The sequence below is a fragment of the Oncorhynchus mykiss genome, chromosome 9 (assembly GCF_057628025.1).
Source record: "Oncorhynchus mykiss isolate SJ-2025 chromosome 9, ASM5762802v1, whole genome shotgun sequence".
Classification (NCBI taxonomy): Eukaryota; Metazoa; Chordata; class Actinopteri; order Salmoniformes; family Salmonidae; genus Oncorhynchus; species Oncorhynchus mykiss.
The window spans coordinates 52,009,976-52,029,517 of record NC_143030.1 but is presented as its reverse complement, the minus strand read 5'-3'; the positions used below and the strand labels follow the sequence as shown (position 1 = coordinate 52,029,517).

The window sequence follows — 19,542 nt, the reverse complement described above, 5'->3', positions numbered from 1 at the left end:
GTCTAATTTAAAATGTCCAGTGGCTATATATGTAAATTCGATTCCCAGAAGAAGAAAAAATAACAGTTTATTATTATTATTAGCAAGTCGTTGTTGGCGATAACTAATTACCCACGAAAAGTTAATTAAATATGTAACACGGGAACTAGTTATGTAGATTTTAAATATGTTGCCAGACTGTGGTGCATGGATTTGTCTTCAACGTGCTCCGGCTGGCATTGGAAGTAGTTCCGGTGGTTTAGCAAGAGAACGGAGTCAGGAGACGCGGCGGGATCCTGTTGTTGGAGAAGCAAACGCGAATAGCGGGATGAGGAAGTCTTCAATTCATGGCACACAATTGACCACAGAACCGGTCAATGTGACACGAGTATTGCATGGGGCATGCAACTTCAGTGACAGCCCTAGAAGGTGAAGAAGCTCAGTCCTTGGAGGAAATGTTCAAGTGCAGCGCTGGAACCGCTGAACCTCTGTAAAATTTTAACCGGTTCATAACCATCCACCCGGGTAAGTAAACTGAAGAATTGGGGGATGTCTGTAAGCAAGGCCGGTGAGAAAATATCTCACATAGGCAAATACATTTAATTGAGCTTTGGGGTTGCGTTGCGTACAGGCCTTGACAGGTTTTCTCTCCCTGTCATGCATATTGACAGCCCATGTTATTTGAGGATAGCTTTGAATTAAACTTCCACAAGTTTTTTTTCAGGGTGATCCTGGGTCGTGCTTATCTGATTGATTGTGTTGTTTAATTGCCTTGCAAGGAGCAGAATGACTTTGACATTGAATTTAGAAATTGATCGAAACTGTTGCGTAAACATTCTGACATGTATGCATCAATGCATGCACTATGGGCTACTTTTTATACATGCCTGAACTTCTGAAGTGGTGACATATGGTAGGGTCCAAAATAAAAAATAATCAGAAATTGACTGCATAAAATAAAGAATTATAATTCAAATACTGAGCTATTTTGTTTGCAAAAAAATGGGAAATTATATTATTTTATACTTTTTCTCTCAAAAAGGTAGGGGTAAAATGATTGACACCCCTGTTTTCAATAGATTTCAATACCTCATCTTGTTTTCAATACCATTCAATACCTCACCATGTTTTATGAGTTAGAAAACACATGAGGAGGGATTTTAGACAATTCCTAGATACAGAATCTTTCCAGATCCTTGACATCCTTCATCTGTGCTTATGGACTGCCCTCTTTGATTCAAACCACGGTATTTCAATGGGTTTCAAGCCCGTAGATTGTAGGAATAATCTGGCTGTAATTAATTGGTATATACAGGCAGACACATTGGGGTGTAAATGTTCCTTACAAGCCAGAATATTTAATGAAAATACATTTAAACTTACTCCAAAAAAAAGGTCTGTGGTTTGTCCATCAGACGCTCAAAATTTAAGACAAAATATCCACAGAAAAGTATTGTTTACCCGATTTTCTTTTTTTTTTAGAGAGCCGGTAGGTTAATATATTCTGTCGGCTTGTATTTCCGGTTTGAATTTTCAATCTACTGACGCCTGCTTTGTGGTGTAAACACTTGCACAATATGTAAATCATAAACAATAACTGAGCATAACCAAACCATAGACCAAACATTGCTCGCATTCAGCTGGCAGTGGCAAACCTACCGGCACTCTAAAAAGTCTGGTAAACAGTACTTTCCTGTGGACATTTTCTCTCAAATTTTGAGCGGCTGAAAGAAAAACTGCACAGACAACCAGCAGAGTAAATTTCAATGTAATTGTATTAAACATTCTTGCTTGTAAGGAAAATGTACAAAATGTTGCACTCCAATGTGTATATACCAATTAGTTGTGTATGACAGCGTGATTAATCAGACAAGTCCGGAGACTGAGATGGCCATGGCAAAATTAGGATTTTTTTTGGCCAATTAAACCATTTTCTATGTGGATTTTGATGTGTTATTGGAGTTATTGTCTTGCTGTTTCAGCCTTTTGGCAGATGCAACCATGTTTTTGACTAAAATATCCTGGTCACTGGCCTACACACAATATCCTATACTGTCAAAGTTGAATTGTGTTTTCAGAAAGTTTTGAAAAATGTATAAAAAAGGAAAATGAAAAGTATTAATCCCCTTTTTTATGGCACGCGTAAATAAGTTCAGGATTAAAAATTTCCTTAAGTCACATACTTCATGGACTCACTCTGTGTGCAATAATAGTGTTTAACATGATTTTTGAATGACTACCTCATCTCTGTACCCTACACATACAATTATCAGTAAGGTCCCTCAGTCGAGCAGTAAATTTCAAACACAGATTCAACCACAAAGACCTGTGAGGTTTCCCGATGCCTCGCAAAGAAGGGCACCTATAGTTAGATAGGTAAAAAAAGAAGCAGATATTGAATATCTCTTTGAACATGGTGAAGTTATTAATTACACTTTGGATGTTATGTCACTAAACCCAGTCACTACAACGATACAGGCGCCCTTCCTAACTGAGTTGCCGGAGAGGAAGGTAAACGCTGAAGGATTTCACCATGCCAGTGGTGACTTTAAAACAGTTAGAGTTTAATGGCTGTGATAGGAGAAAACTGAGGATTGATCAACAATATTATAGTTACTACACAATACTAACCTAAATGACAGAGTGAAAAGAAGGAAGCCTGTACAGAATAAAACATATTCCAAAACATGCATCCTGTTTGAAATAAGGCACTAAAGTAAAACTGCAAAGAATGTAGTAAAGAAATTAACTTTTTGTCCTGAATACAAAGCGTTATGTTTAGGGCAAATCCAACACAACACATCACTCTTCATATTTTCAAGCATGGTGGTGGCTGCATCATGTTATGTGTATGCTTGTCATCGGCAAGGACTAGGGAATTTTTTATTTGGATAAAAATAAACGGAATAGGGCTAAGCACAGGAAAACTCCAAGAGGAAAACCTGGTTCAGTCTGCTTTCCAACAGACACTGGGAGACAAATTCTCCTTTCAGCAGAACAATAACCTAAAACACAAGGCCAAATAAACACTGGAGTTGCTTACCAAGATGACATTGAATGTTCCTGTGTGACCTAGATACAGTTTGACTTAAATTGGCTTGAAAATCTATGGCTGTCTTGCAATGATTAACAACCAACTTGACAGAGCTTGAAGAATTTTTAAAATAATAATGTGCAAATATTGTGCAATCCAGGTGTGGAAAGCTCTTAGACTTAACCAGAAATAATCACAGCTGTAATCGCTGCCAAATGTGATTATAGCATGTATTGAATAGTTATGTAAATGAGATATTTCTGTATTTCATTTTCAATACATTTGAAAAACATTTCTAAAAACATACTTTCACTTTGTCATTATGGGACATTGTATGTAGATGGGTGAAAAAAAATAGAATTCAGACTGTAACACTAAAGGTTGTATGAATACTTTCTGAAAGCACTGTATGTTGATTTTGTGCATAGAGCACACTTCTGACAAAACATAATTTTCTGCTATGTTGAAACTAGCATACAGAACAACTCTCTGCAAAATGTCTCCTTTCCAGTCTGAAAACATTGCCGAACATATCACGTATATCACGTATCAACAAAGGACATGTGGGGGGAGGGTTCTTCAAAAAACTATTTTTGCAATATCAAATTATCCAAACCTCCAAGGAAGGCATGACAGCGATGTGATTTTGGAGGTATGGCAACGGGAGACTACTTATTGTGAAGTGGAAATGTCTAGGATAAACAACGGCTCAGCAGCAAAGTGGTAGGCCACACAAGCTCACAGAACTGGACCGCCAAGTGCTGAAGTGTGTAGCACGTAAAAATCGTCTGTCCTCGGGTGCAACACTTAGTATCGAGTTCCAAACTGCCTCTAGAAGTAACGTCAGCACAAGAACTGTTCGTCGGGAGCTTCATGAAATGGGTTTCTATGGCCGAGCAGCCGCACACAAGCCTGAGATCATCATGCGCAATGCCAAGAGTTGGCCGGAGTGGTGTATGGACTCTGCAGCATTAATTGCCAGTGGACTCTGCAGCAGTGGAAACGCGTTCTTTGGAGTGATGAATCATGCTTCACCATCTAGCAGTCCTATGGACGAATCAAACAATGAAATTCTAGATGATTCTGTGCTAAAGGTCGACCGATTAATCGGAATGGCCGATTTAATTAGGGCCGATTTCAAGTTTTTATAACAATCGGAAATCGGTATTTTTGGCCACTGATTTGGCCGATTTAAAAATAAATATAGATATATATTTTTTACACCTTTTTAACTAGGAAAGTCAGTTAAGAACACATTCTTATTTTCAATGATGGCCTAGGAACGGTGGGTTAACTGCCTTGTTCAGGGGCAGAATGACAGATTTTTACCTTGTCAGCTCGGGGATTCAATCTTGAAACCTTACAGTTAACTAGTTCAACGCTCTACCCACCTGCTTTACATTGCACTCCACGAGGAGCCTGCCTGTTACGCGAATGCAGTAAGAAGCTAAGGTAAGTTGCTAGCTAGCATTAAACTTATCTTATAAAAAAGTCAATCAATCTTAATCACTAGTTAACTACACATGGTTGATGATATTTCTAGTTTATCTAGCGTGTCCTGCGTTGCATATAATCGATGTGGTGCGGAAAAAGGACTGTCGTTGCTCCGACGTGTACCTAACCATAAACACCAATGCCTTTCTTAAAATCAATACACAGAAGTATATATTTTTAAACCTGCATATTTAGCTAAAAGAAATCCAGAGTAGCAGGCAATATTAACCAGGCGAAATTGTGTCACTTCTCTTGCGTTCATTGCACGCATAGTCAGGGTATATGCGATAATAATAAACGTTTTGTTTTCGAAATGATAGTTTCCGGATTCGACCATATTAATGACCAAAGGCTCGTATTTCTGTGTGTTATTATGTTATAATTAAGTCTATGATTTGATATTTGATAGAGCAGTCTGACTGAGCGATGGTAGGCAGCAGCAGGCTCGTAAGCATTCATTCAAACAGCACTTTCGTGCGTTTTGCCAGCAGCTCTTAGTAATGCTTCAAGCATTGCGCTGTTTATGACTTCAAGCCTATGATGACTCCCAAGATTAGGCCGGTGTAACCGATGTGAAATGGCTAGCTAGTTAGCGGGGTGCGCGCTAATAGCGTTTCAAACGTAACTCGCTCTGAGACTTGGAGTAGTTGTTCCCCTTGCTCTGCAAGGGATGCAGATAGCCTGGTTAGCCAATGTGGCGGGTGGTGGGTGGGACACAATGCAGATAGCCTGGTTAGCCAATGTGCGGGAGCACTGGTTGGTCGGTCCAATGGAGGTAGTATGTACATGAATGTATAGTTAAAGTGACCATGCATATATTATAAACAGAGAATAGTAGCAGCGTAAAAAGAGGGATGGGGGGGACACACAATGCTAATAGTCCATGTAGCCATTTGATTACCTGTTCAGGAGTCTTATGGCTTGGGGTAAAAACTGTTGAGAAGCCTTTTTGTACTAGATTTGGCACTCCGGTACCGCTTGCCATGCGGACGTAGAGAGAACAGTCTATGACTGGGGTGGCTGGGGTCTTTAACAATTTTTAGGGCCTTCCTCTGACACCGCCTGGTATAGAGGTCCTGGATGGCAAGCAGCTTAGCCCCAGTGATGTACTGGGTCATACGCACTACCCTCTGTAGTGCCTTGCGGTCAGAGGCCGAGCAATTGCGGTGCCAGGCAGTGATGCAACCAGTCAGGATGCTCTCGATGTTGTAGAACCTTTTGAGGATCTCAGGACCCATGCCAAATCTTTTTCTTTTCCTGAGGGGGAATAGGCTTTGTCGTGCCCTCTTCACGACTGTCTTGGTGCGTTTGGACCATTTTAGTTTGTTGTTGATGTGGACACCAAGGAACTTGAAGCTCTCAACCTGCTCCACTACAGCCCCGCCGATGAGAATGGGGGCGTGATTGGTCTTCCTTTTCCTGTAGTCCACGATCATCTCCTTAGTCTTGGTTACGCTGAGGGATAGGTTGTTATTCTGGCACCACCCGGCCTGGTCTCTGACCTCCCTATAGGCTGTCTCGTCGTTGTCGGTGAACAGATCTACCACTGTGGTGTCGTCTACAACCTTTAAATTATTTTTTTTACCCCTTTTTTCTCCCCAATTTCGTGATATCCAATTGGTAGTCGTTAGTCTTGTCTCATCGCTGCAACTCCCATACGGACTCGGGAGAGGCGAAGGTCGAGAGCCATGCGTCCTCCGAAACACAACCCAACCTAGCCGCACTGCTTCTTGACACAACGCACATCCAAACCAGAAGCCAGCCGCACCAATGTGTGGGAGGAAACACTGTACACCTGGCGACATTGTCAGCATGCACTGCGCCCGGCCCGCCACAGGAGTCGCTATTGCGCAATGAGACAAGGATATCCCTGCTAACCGGGACGAAGCTGTGCCAATTGTGCCGGGACCTCCCGGTCGCGGCCGGCTGCGACAGAGCCTGGGCTCGAACCCAGAATCTCTGGTGGCACAGCCACGTGTCACTGGGCAGCTCGTGGCTGTGCTTCCCTTTGTAGTCTGTAATAGTTGCAAGCCCTGCCACATAAGACGAGCGTCGGAGCCAGTGTAGTATGATTCAATCTTAGCCCTGTATTGACGCTTTGCCTGTTTGTTGGTTCAGGATTTCCTGTAAGCTTCCCGGTTAGAGTCCCGCACCTTGAAAGCAGCAGCTCTACCCTTTAGCTCAGTGCGAATGTTGCCTGTAATCCATGGCTTCTGGTTGGGATATGTACGTACAGTCACTGTGGGGGGGGACGTCCTCGATGCACTTATTGATAAAGTCAGTGACTGATGTGGTGTACTCCTCAATGCCATCGGAAAAATCCCGAAACATGTTCGATAGCAAAACAGTCCTGTAGTTTAGCACCTGCTTCATCTGACCACTTTTTTATAGACTGAGTCACTGGTGCTTCCTGCTTTCATTTTAGCTTGTAAGCAGGAATCAGGAGGATAGCGTTGTGGTCGGATTTACCTAATGGACGGCGAGGGAGAGCTTTGTACGCGTCTCTGTGTGTGGAGTACAGGTGATCTAGATTTTTTTTCCCTTGGGTTGCACATTTAACATGTTGATGGAAATTTGGTAGAACTGATTTAAGTTTCCCTGCATTAGTCTCCGGCCACTAGGAGCGCCACTTCTGGGTGAGTGGTTTCCTGTTTGCTTATTTCCTCTGTGCAAACAATAGCACGCAAGTATAAACACCATGGGACCACGCTGCCGTCATACCGCTCAGGAAGAAGACGCGCTCTGTCTCCTAGAGATGAACGTACTTTGGTGCAAAAAGTGCAAATCAATCCCAGAACAACAAGAAAGGACGTTGTGAAGATGCTGGAGGAAATCGGTAGAAAAGTATCTATATCCATAGTAAAATGAGTCCTATATCGACATAACCTGAAAGGCCTGAAGAAGCCACTGCTCCAAAACTGCCATAAAAAAGCTAGACTACGGTTTGCAACTGCACATGGGTACATAGATTGTACTTTTTGTAGAAATGTCCTCTGGTCTGACGAAACAGAAATATAACTATTTGGCCATAATGACTATCGTTATGTTTGGAGGAAAAAGGGGAATGCTTGCAAGCCGAAGAACACCATCCCAACCGTGAAGCACGGGGTGGCAGCATCGTGTTGTGGGGGTGCTTTGCTGCAGGAGGGACTGGTGCACTTCACAAAATAGATGGCATCATGAGGTAGGAAAATGATGTGGATATATTGAAGCAACATCTCAAGACATCACTCAGGAAGTTAAAGCTTGGTCGCAAATCGGTCTTCCAAATGGACAATGACCCCAAGCATACTTCCAAAGTTGTGGCAAAATGGCTTAAGGACAACAAAGTCAAGGTATTGGAGAGGCCATCACAAAGCCCTGACCTCAATCCCATAGAAAATGTGTGGGCAGAACTGAAAAAGCGTGTGTGAGCAAGGAGGCCACTAAATCTGACTCAGTTACACCAGCTCTGTCAGGAGGAATGGACCAAAATTCACTTATTCAACTTATTGTGGTAAGCTTGTGGTAGGCTATCTGAAATGTTTGATCAAAGTTAATCAATTTAAAAGCAATGCTACCAAATACTAATTGAGTGTATGTAAACTTCTGACCCATTGGGTATGTGATGAAAGAAATAAAAGCTTAAATAAATGATTCTCTACTATTATTCTGACATGTCACAATCTGAAAATAAAGTGGTGATCCTAACTGACCTAAGACAGGGAATTTTTACTAGGATTAAATGTCAGGAATTGTGAAAAACTGAGTTTAAATGTATTTGGCTAAGGTGTATGTAAACTTCCATATATATATATATATATATATATATATATATATATATATATATATATATATATATATATATATATATATATATATATATATATATATATATATATATATGATTAAATATTGAATTTTGCCTTTCTGCTATTAGCCCATAGAAACACTTTGAATAACATGTTAATTCATGGAAAATGGATTTAAGTGAAATTAAGGATGTTCTGAAGTGTCTGTCCTGTATCTGAGATGTAAGAAATTGCAGGATTTTTAAATTATTTTATTACTGTGGAATTACTTGTATACCATTGACATGGAAATGCCTTCTTCCGGGTGTCCTTCAGACGAGTCCCATGACACTTGTGGGGTTCGTAGAGCAAAATGGAGAACACAGTCTTTCCATAGAGGAGTCATATTAATTTTTAGGCCAAACCGTACAGACGTTTTCGTGAGTAGACCGATTTTCGAGATATCTCCTGGTCTGACATATCGATGTAGCTCAGACACCTTTGATTGCAGACGCGGAAGGTCGGCATCGGCGGATGCGCTGGATTGAGACACAGCCCATACAAAACAATATCTCTAGCTTAAACAGACAGATTTTGATTTTATTTATTTTTTAAATATTTTTTTAATGCGTCGAGCGGAGCATGGGAGGCCTCAAGCGGAAAATGATTTTTATGTTATTATTTTTATTTTTTTATGCTCAGTTTATGAGGACCCTTGCTGATGTGATTGATGCCTGAGGCAATTGACTCTTCTGCCTAATGGTATTTCCGCCAGTGGATTTATCTCGGAAGACAGCAGGAGTGGGGCTGGTCGTTTTTTTTGTTACAATTTATCCACGTACGAACTCCATGGTTGAATGTGACATAGGCCTAGGTCCACATTATGATTTAGTCATTTTGAAAGCATCTTAAACTAAGCACAAGGAAGGAACGTGAAATACAAGAATGATGATGCAATTGTGAAGTGTAGGCTATTCACTGGTAGCCTACTCAAGTCCACGACAAGCTAACATCTGTAGCCGACAATAGCCTATATTGGCAAGTTTGAACAATGACCAATAGCATATTCAGTCCATGGCGTGTATGTCTGCCTTTGAATACAGACCCTACTACTGAAAATCCTATTGCATTAGGCTATTTCTTTAGAAGTGCGTTTGGTCTATGGGTCGTAAAACAAGACTTGTTGGGGTTTTGTATGTTTAAAAAAAAACTCTATGGCAAACTGGATTTTCTCAGATTTAAATACATGCATCAACACCAAATGCATGTATTTAAATCTGAGAAAATCCAGTTTGCCATAGAGGAGTTGGGAATGACTCCTATCACAACACACTGCAGCTTCCAGCTACAGTACTGTGGAGACCCACATGATATATCATTGAACATAGGTCGTCTGAAAGAATGTCATGCTTAATCTTAACAGAACTTTAAGTGAGAGGTTGAAAGATGCCTGGTTCCTGATTTGGATGCGTCCCAAATTCCTATCAAGATGAGAGCTGTCTGAACAGATTTTTCTCATCATTATTTGTGCTGAGATTTACATTCGGTCTTAAATAGTGTTGATTGAGGGTAATTTGGCGTTTTAATTGCAGAACAGCTGCCACTCTCTTTCTGCTGATTGCCATTGTAGACATTCTCAATAGATCACTCATAGACCCTTAAATGCCTCATTAAAATATGTTATGCAGATTCCCATTAAACTTTCTAAAAAGGAACCTTCATAATGTTTTCTGATTTCTATTTTATTCTCAGAGGTCATTATAATCACTGTCAATGTCAGCAAATGCATCACCAAGAAATTAGGGATGCAGAATCAACCTACTTTTATTAAGTGAAATTGGAAATTATGTTTTGTCTTTGGGCAAATCCACAGTAACGGAATTGTGCTGAGACTTATATTTTTCAGTTTAAAATGTATGCTAAACAAAAAACATTGATTTTGAAGTTTAACAAACCATACAACTTTAACAATTTCCACTGAACATTTTACAAAAAAACATATTTACAGGAAGAACTGTGCAGATACAATGTTTGCATCTGCACTGTTTTTCCAGTAAATTAATGTATATATTTTTTACTCTGTAAAGTGTTCAAAGTAGTCAATGTTCATAGTGTTGTATGGTTTGTTAAACTTTTAAAATCAATGGTTTTTGTACGGTTTACATTTTAAAGTGAAAAATCAGTCTGTAATTCCGTTACCATGGAATTTCCCCCTTTGCAGGTCTATGAATTGAAATGGAAAGTTCCTTTTTGTTTTGCTAGGCGTTGGGAAAATTATTAATTAACTATAATGTATTATTTACTTTCTATAATCCCATTGATAGTATAGAGCTTTGAGCCCCTGACTGGGGCTCAAACACAAGTTCAAAGGCAGCGCCTGTAACCATTGCTTCAATTATCAGTCTTATGAACAGCAGATTTGTTACACTATCCCCACCAAACCGGAGATCGTATCCAACACTTCTCTATGCTAAGTTCCTCATGTCTACATGCATCGCTGATGGCTATACCAGAGTGGTATACTACAAAGCAAGCTAGATCTACTCAGGCTTTTATAAAGCTAGCCAGCTTCAGTTAGCTAGTTTCAGTTAGCTTCACATTCCAGGTCAGGCTTCATCCGGATATTGCTCATCCGCTAACTCTAGCAGGCTTGTAACTCCGCGTCCATGTCGCACATGGCTAATCGTACACCGAACTCTTCATTGAGATAATGCTGAAACATTAACCCATGGGCGAGTTAGTGCCACATTTTCATTTGCGCTGAAATCAAAATGAAAGAAAAGTTATCTTGAAAATTCAGCAGGCTATGGTATGAGATAGGCTTTTAGAAGTGGCGTCTTTATTTTCCGACTTTATTGTTAACGGTGTGCTTATCAATGCACAAGCACCTTTTCCCTCGCCTATTGCTCCTTTTCTGTGGAACAACTTGTTGTGACATTTACAGTGCATTCTGAAAATATTCCGACCCCTTCACCTTTTCCACATTTTGTTATGTCACAGCCTTATTATATTTGCCTCATCAATCTACACACAATATCCCATAATGACAAAGCGAAAACAGGTTTTTAGAAATGTTTGCAAATGTATTAAACAGAAATAGAAAATACCTTATTTACATAAGTATTCAGACTCTTTGCTATGAGAATCGAAATTGAGCTCAGGTGTATTCTGTTTCCATTGATCATCCTTGAGATGTTTCTACAACTTGATTGGAGTCCACCTGTGGTAAATTCAATTGATTGGACATGATTTGGAAAGGCGCACACCTGTCTCAATAAGGTCCCACAGATGATAGTGCATGTCAGAGCAAAAACCAAGCCATGAGGTCGTAGGAATTGTCCTTAGAGCTCTGAGACAGGATTGTGTCAAGGCACAGATCTGGGGAAGGGTACCAAAACATTTCTGCAGCGTTCAAGGTCCCGAAGAACACAGTGGCCTCCATCTTTCTTAAATGGAAGAAGTTTGGAACCACCAAGACTTCATAGAGCTGGCCGCCCGGCCAAACTGAGCAATCGGGGGAGAAGGGCCTGGTACCAGTGCTGGTATATGCCTACATCAGCATGTTTCTGCAACACTATCTATTAAATCCGAGAGGAATAGGAAAAGCATGAAATGTTAGCTAGCATTGGCTAGCTATGTGAAGTCAGAGAGGAAGAAGCGAAGCAAGAGGAATACCTGGGCCCAATATCTTTTCTTTTTTTCTCCAGCAGGTGCCATGTTTACTTTTTTTTTTTTGCTCACCAAGCGAGGAGTTTATGTATGGTCAATGAGTGTCGAATTTTAACAAAAAATGTAATGTCTTATTTGCTATGTGTGGCTTATTTGATGGAACAGAGGTTTCCTAGTGCTTAGGTTGTTATGGGTGTACTGATAAATGTAGAACACGTGACATCCTGGCAACTTTGGAGAAAAAAACACTATCAGTATTGTGCTTGTTGTTCACACTCATATCTGCTTTCTCATTGGCTAGAATGGTCCCAGCTGATCTTGCCTCCTCCCGACTGTCTTCCACTTTTTAAGACATTTATTTTCATTGTTAGAGCGATCACTTGAGTATCTGTTCAATATAATGGATAATCTGTGATAAAGTAAGAGAAAACATGTAATGTAACATCTAATTAGGGTCCTCTGGAAAACACTGACCAGCAACACTTTGGTTCCTACATTGTCCCATTAATTCCTCCCTGGCTTTTTTAATTTGTTGACATATCAAACTACAGTGTGTTCAATGTGCTGCCCACTATATTCCAACTATAGAATTAGAATAATCATTCTATTTCCATGATTCCAACAGTTCACAATTATTAGGCCTCGCTGTTTTGCCCATATCATGCAGCCCTATGCCATTTTTACTTTTTTATTTTTGCTCACCAAGCGAGGAGTTTATGTATGGTCAATGAGTGTCCACTAGTGTGGAGATTATAAAAAAAATGAATGCAGGAAATTAAGAAATTGATTAAAGTACTTTTTTGGTTGAAGTTGGACTGAACAGTATAAAACGATCCAAATGGAGAACACCCTATTTAAATCACTTATCATTTATGTGTTACCACCCTAGGCTCATTAAGTACTCATAAAACATGTTTAGAACTTTTATTATTAAAAAAACAAAACACTGTGAAAAACATCATATGATATTTTGGCCATATCGCCCAGCTCTAGTGTGTGTGTGTGTGTGTGTCTCTGTCACCAGATCTCAACCCAATTGAACACTAATGGGAGATTCTGGAGCAGCGCCTGAGACAGCGTCTTCCATCACCTTCAACAAAACGCCAAATGAATGAATTTCTATTGGAAGAATGGTGTTGCATCCCTCCAATAGAGTTCCATACACTAGTAGAATCTACGCCAAGGCACAATGAAGCTGTTTTGGTGGCTCGTTGTGGTCCAACGCCCTATCATGACACCTAATGTTGGCGTTTCCTTTATATTGGCAGTTACCTTGTGTATATGCTTAGTTCGAGTTTAGTTCTTTGATTACAGTGCCATGCATTGAAACAAGTAAGATATCCTGATAAGCTGCAGCTCTTGGTCGAACTGTAATGCTGTAATACTGACTATATTATTTGCATAGGATAATAGATGTCTGCAAATTATACATTTTAAATTACAGCTCCGTATCAGACGTCACGACTATGAAATTGTGCAATCGTTTCTCCAACCACATTAATACGAGGGAATGTTCTCACCTTTGCATACCAATTTGATCATTTGGAATTCCAGTCCTTTATCCCTGAAAGCATTACTAAATGCTCCCCCTTGTTAAAACGATTATTCAAATGACCTGCCATTAGTTGAAGTAACAGACCCCTGTAGGTAAATTGACTCCAGAACAAGCTCAATGTGCTTTCAAGTCTCCATTCTGCTTGGGCTATTCCCAACATGTACTCTTATCATGGACCTTTTCACAATCCATCCATGCCTAAAGTGCTGTACCTATCAAAACTATGAAGTAACACATATGGAATCATGTAGTAACCAAAAAAGTGATCAAAATATATTTTGAGATTCTTCAAAGCAGCCACCCTTTGCCTTGATGACAGCTTTGCACATTCTTGGCATTTAACCCTAATTGCTCCTGTAAGTCGCTCTGCATGAGAGCGTCTGCTAAATGATTAAAATGATGAAGAGGAAATTATATTACTAGCAGTGTGTACATTGATATTATTGTTCTGTGGGTGCTGCAGTTGAGACCAAGGACTTCTAGATGGATCTGAAAATCCATGCTGTGATCGTGGTCAGGGCCCTAACAAACTGTTGCACCAGAATCCAAATTGATGAAGCGCTTTTCAACCGTGGGGTCTCTGACCTTTTCTAGCATGAGAGCTACTCTTTCAAATAGGCACATTCTTCTCTTCTCCTCTCCCTTAAACTCCTCCCCAGGTCCTTAGTATACAAGAGAAAGTAGTGCACTATGTTTTCTGTCAATATACCTGGTAAAATAATGGTTAATAAACAACTCTTAGGGGGTCCTATAAAATCATTTCTTTCTCAAATTCTGTTTTTTATTTTCCCAAATTATTATGTTTTCTCCGTTTAAAATGTTCCTGGTTTTAGATTTGTTTTGTTTTTCACTCTCAAAATGACAATTGTTCATAGATAAATTAATTACAATGAAGTAGGATGTTCTGAGTCCATGTACAGTAAATGCTTTAATTACATCAGAAGACCTTTTTAGTGTAATTCCCCTTTAATTGCGCATCTGGCCTTTAATTGTGCATCTAGCAAGTGAGGAATGGGCCAGTCTAACAATGGTTATGCAGGCCTACTGCTGTGCTCATTTCATGGCAAAGTTTACAAATAATATATACAAATGATATACTTATAATATACTTCTGCCAGGTAAGCCTACTTTGCAGTTAACATTTAATTAAGAGGGTTTTGGAGAAAGGATGTCTGTCAACCCACAAGGCTGTTATCACATCAGCTGGCTACACACAGAGTGATATACAAACTTGTGCACCACATAGACAGACAGATGGGCAATTTTGCTGGAAATTAATTGGCAGATATTGTGTTAAGTTTGGCTTTTTAAGCCAATAGTGGCTAAACCGGGGTGGGATAATGTCAATGTTGCGTTGATTAGTTAGTAGCTGGGAGCTTGCAGTGTCTAATACTTTGTTTATGAGATTTGTTTCTGACAGTTTGCGGTGGAAAACATTAACTGCGTGTACTTTCAGAATTGTTTGGCGAGATACATATTTGTAGGCCAGTAGCTCGCGATCGGCCTGTTGGAGACGGCTGTGTTAGAAAGACCTTTTAATGATTTATTTTGAAAAATGTGTTCTGTCATTTCAAATTTAGAGAAAGACTTCAGATAAGTGGGACTCATTAGTTTTAAATGTCTAGTGTAGAACTGGTTAAGGAGAACTGAACTGGCATTTGCAAACTTTGTGCTGCCAACACCCTATGCAACTAGTGAGAAGAACACAGAAGCTCCACTTCTGAACTCTGTGTAAAATCTTGGGTTGACAGTAGTGTACTATTGCATTGTACTGGTTGTTTTTTAATGAGGAACAATTGTCAGCCTATTTGCATGTAAAACAATGTAATTATAAACAACCATCAAAAAGATGTAATACTTCTAAAACATGTAAATGACTCCCCATTATAAAGTGCAACAAAACCAAAGCCGTTCCTTCAAGCGAATGCCTCTAGGTTTTGGGGGCTGTTCCATTATTAATGCTATCCAGAAGCCAAACTTTTAGGTTGGCGCAGTTGGGCGTTTTGAATCTATTTTTGCTGTAAATCAATTAATTTTTAAAGAGGATTTCTGAATATTGGTGGATGTGGGAATGCAGTTGATTTCCTTGGTGACGCAGTGCTGTAGCCTTTACTGTGCTGAGCCTAAGTTCATAAAGAGCGTCCTTCCCTCTCCTGGGACCTCTCATAGGGGGAGTATGCCGAAATGCTGCACTCCCATATTTTATTTATGGTAAAAGATGCCTTTTTAACTTTTCCGTTCTCAGGATTTCAAGTTGCGATAGTTTTTTCCTTGTTATAGGTGGTAAGTTGATGGGTTGCAACCTCTTCTATCGTGGTATGTTTTTAGGCGTTACTGTTTATCTGCGGGACTAGATACTTGATTCTAAGTTCTCAAAGGGCCCAGTGTGTCTTAAACTACTGGTTGAGACAATAGCACTGCCTGGATTTAGCTAAACAGCGTTGGCACTTGTATTGGAACCTGTGGTATGGTCAGATGACATGAAAATAGAGCTCTTTTGCCACACATACGAGTGGTGGGCTTGGTGTCGAAAAACTGAAGCATATGCAGAAATGTACCTCATATTTACTGTAAAATATGGTGGTGAATCTTTGATGTTATGGGGCTATTTTGCTACCACTGGTCTTGAGGCCCTTGTTAAGGTCAACGGCATCATGAACTTTACCAAGTACCAGGACATTTTAGCCAAAAACCTGGTTGCCTTTGCCAGGAGGTTGAAACTTGACCGCATATGGATCTTCCAGCGAGACAATAACACAGAGCACACATAAAAATACCCAAATAAATGGTTAATTTACCACAAAATCTACATTTTGCAATGGCCATCTCGTTCTCCGGACTTGAACCCCATTAAAAACCTGTGGTTTTAATTGGAGAGGGCAGTCCATAAGCGTAGACGAAGGAAATCAAGGATCTGGAAAGATTCTGTATGTAGGAATGGTCTAAGATCCTTCCCAATGTGTTTTTGCAATCTCATAAAACATTTTAGAAAAAGGCTCATTATCCTCGCAAGAGGAAGAGGAGGGTGCTAATCTTTTGTAGTTTTTTTACACTAATTAATTAATTAAACAATCTCTTTCTGAGCAATTGTATTTATTGTGCATACAATATAGCTCAACATTTGTAGTATTTGTTTTAGTATTTTTTGCTGATCTTTATTAAGTGCCAATCATTTTGGACATCAGTGTACAGTACCAGTCAACAGTTTGGAAACACCTACTCATTCCAGGCTTTTTCTTTATTTTCACTATTTTCTACATTGTAGAATAATAGTGAATACATACAAATCTTGAAATAGCACATTTGGAATCATGCAGTAACCAAAAAAGTGTTAAACAAATCAAAATATATTTAGAAATTCTTTGAAATCTCCACCCTTTGCCTTGATGACAGTTTTGCACACTCTTGGCATTCTCTCAACCACATATGTTTTGATTTCTAAGACATTCTAAGGTTTGTATCATCCACAACTAGTGATGCATTGATATTACATTTTTGGCGAATACCGATATCCAATATTTGCCTTGCCAAGAAAACCGATACCGATAACCAATATTACATTTTAAGCATTCTAGTACAGTTCAATGGTTAACACACAGGCACTGCATCTCAGTGCAAGAGGGGTCACTACAGTCCCTGGTTCGAATCCAGGCTGTATCACATCCTCCCGTGATTGGGAGTCCCATAGTGCAGCGCACAATTGGCCCAGCGTCGTCCGGGTTTGGCCAGGGAAGGCCGTTATTGTAAATAAAAATTTCTTCTTAACAGACTTGCCTAGTTAAAGGTTACACACACACACACACACACACACTCCACATTGACCCAAAAGTTATTTTGTTGGCATTTACGTATGTCCCCATTTCCAGTAAAACACCATCAAAACCTATTTATTTCACTTACTTGCTGTGCTGTTTTGTTGTTCATTTGTTCAGTCATTTCATTCTCCACCAGGATTTCAATGAAATGCTGTTTGTGTCTTTGTGTGTCAAAAAGGATACACTTCAAATAACACTTTGATATGTCAATAAGCTTGTGACCAATCAGGACCTTAATATGACTGCATGTCACATAATAATTTAATGCGTTCATAAATGTTTTACGTAGTTATTACACATTGATTACACTCACTCATATTTCATATGTCACAACGATTCATTGATACGTATGCTATGATGCTGGTAAAGTTGTCTCGCGCACCTACAGTGTTGGTCTTAAAAGAAAGCTAGCTTGCTCATGGATGCAAACAATGTTCTTCCCCAAAAAACATAGCAAAACAACAATCTGTTTCAGTAGCTATAGTTAGCTAGCTAACTTTATAGATAGGTGTCATAATCAAAAATAACCCTAATTTATAAGACAGTTCTTATTTGATTAATGGTGGTCGGACCCATCTATGTGAAGCTAGCCACAATAAGGATTAGCCATAATAGTGGACTTAGTGGTTAGCCTTTGAAATAAAAGTATGTCAATGACAGTGATGCAAATTAATACAAATAGTAGAATTATGTCATAATTGAATACATCATGCTAAACGAGGTTGGAATGTTATTTAAAATCAACAAAAGACAATAATTTGTTCATTTGACAATCTTTTAATCACACTGGGTATACTATAAACTCAGCAAAAAAAGAAATGGCCCTTTTTCAGGACCCTGTCTTTCAAAGATAATTCGTAAAAATCAAAATAACTTCACAGATCTTCATTGTAAAGGGTTTAAACACGGTTTCCCATGCTTTTAATGAACATTCACCTGTGGAACAATGAAGGAACATGCACCTGTGGAACGGTCGTTAAGACACTAACAGCTTGCAGACGGTATGCAATTAAGGTCACAGTTATGAAAACTTGGGACACTAAAGAGGCCTTTCTACTGACTGAAAAACACAGAAAGAAAGATGCCCAGGGTCCCTGCTCATCTGCGTGAACATGCCTTAGGCATGCTGCAAGGAGGTATTAGGACTGCAGATGTGGCCAGGGCAATATATTGCAATGTCTGTACTGTGAGACACCTAAGACAGCGCTACAGGGAGACAGGACAGACAGCTGATCGTCCTCGCAGTGGCAGACCACGTGTAACAACACCTGCACAGGATCGGGACATCCGAACATCACACCTGCGGGACAGGAACAGGATGGCAACAACAATTGATGGTTGGAGTTGCGTTTATCGTCGATGGAATGAGCATTACACCGAGGCCTGTACTCTGGAGCGGGATTTGGAGGTGGAGGGTCTGTCATGGTTTGGGGCGGTGTGTCACAGCATTATCTGACTAAGCTTGTTGTCATTGCAGGCAATCTCAATGCTGTGTGTTACAGGGAAGACATCCCTCCCTCATGTGGTACCCTTCCTGCAGGCTCATCCTGACATGACCCTCCAGCATGACAATGCCACCAGCCATACTGCTCGTTCTGTGAGTGATTTCCTGCAAGACAGGAATGTCAGTATTCTGCCATGGCCAGCGAAGAGCCCGGATCTCAATCCCAATGAGCAGGGCTGGGACCAGTTAGATCGGAGGGTGAGAGCTAGGGCCATTCCACCCAGAAATGTCCAGGAACTTGCAGGTGCCTTGGTGGAAGAGTGGGGTAACATCTCACAGCAAGAACTGGCAAATCTGGTGCAGTCCATGAGGAGGAGATGTACTGCCGTACTTAATGCAGCTGGTGGCCACACCAGATACTGACTGTTACTTTTGATTTTGATCCCCCCTTTGTTCAGGGACACATGATTCCTTTTCTGTTAGTCACATGTCTTTGGAACTTGTTCAGTTTATGTCTCAGTTGTTGAATCTTATGTTCGTACAAATATTTACACGTTAAGTTTGCTGAAAATAAACACAGTTGACAGTGAGAGGATGTTTCTTTTTTTTTGCTGAGTTTGCTTTAGAATTGCATTGGGGGCATACTTATTTCACTGTACAGCCTTACCTATGGAATGTGGATCAATGACATGGGGTATCAGTCTACTCAGTGGCACCCAGAAAACATTAGCGTCACAGCTCTTATTGCGAGACTCTGAAACAACTGTGAATTGAGCCACATG

At 40.1% G+C, this 19,542-nt stretch overlaps 1 protein-coding gene across 2 annotated transcripts in view; it reads left to right on the top strand.

Annotated features, from left to right (window-relative positions):
* Positions 1-217: 217 nt before the first annotated feature.
* The window catches only part of LOC110532232 (forkhead box protein J3), a 104,665-nt gene continuing 85,340 nt past the window's right edge, over positions 218-19,542 (top strand). The window contains exon 1 of one of the 2 annotated variants that reach the window (XM_021615948.3): positions 218-504. The gene's annotated coding sequence lies outside the window, so the exon portion shown is untranslated. The remainder of the gene's footprint in view (positions 505-19,542) is intronic. The other variant, XM_036988162.2, reaches the window with a different exon arrangement.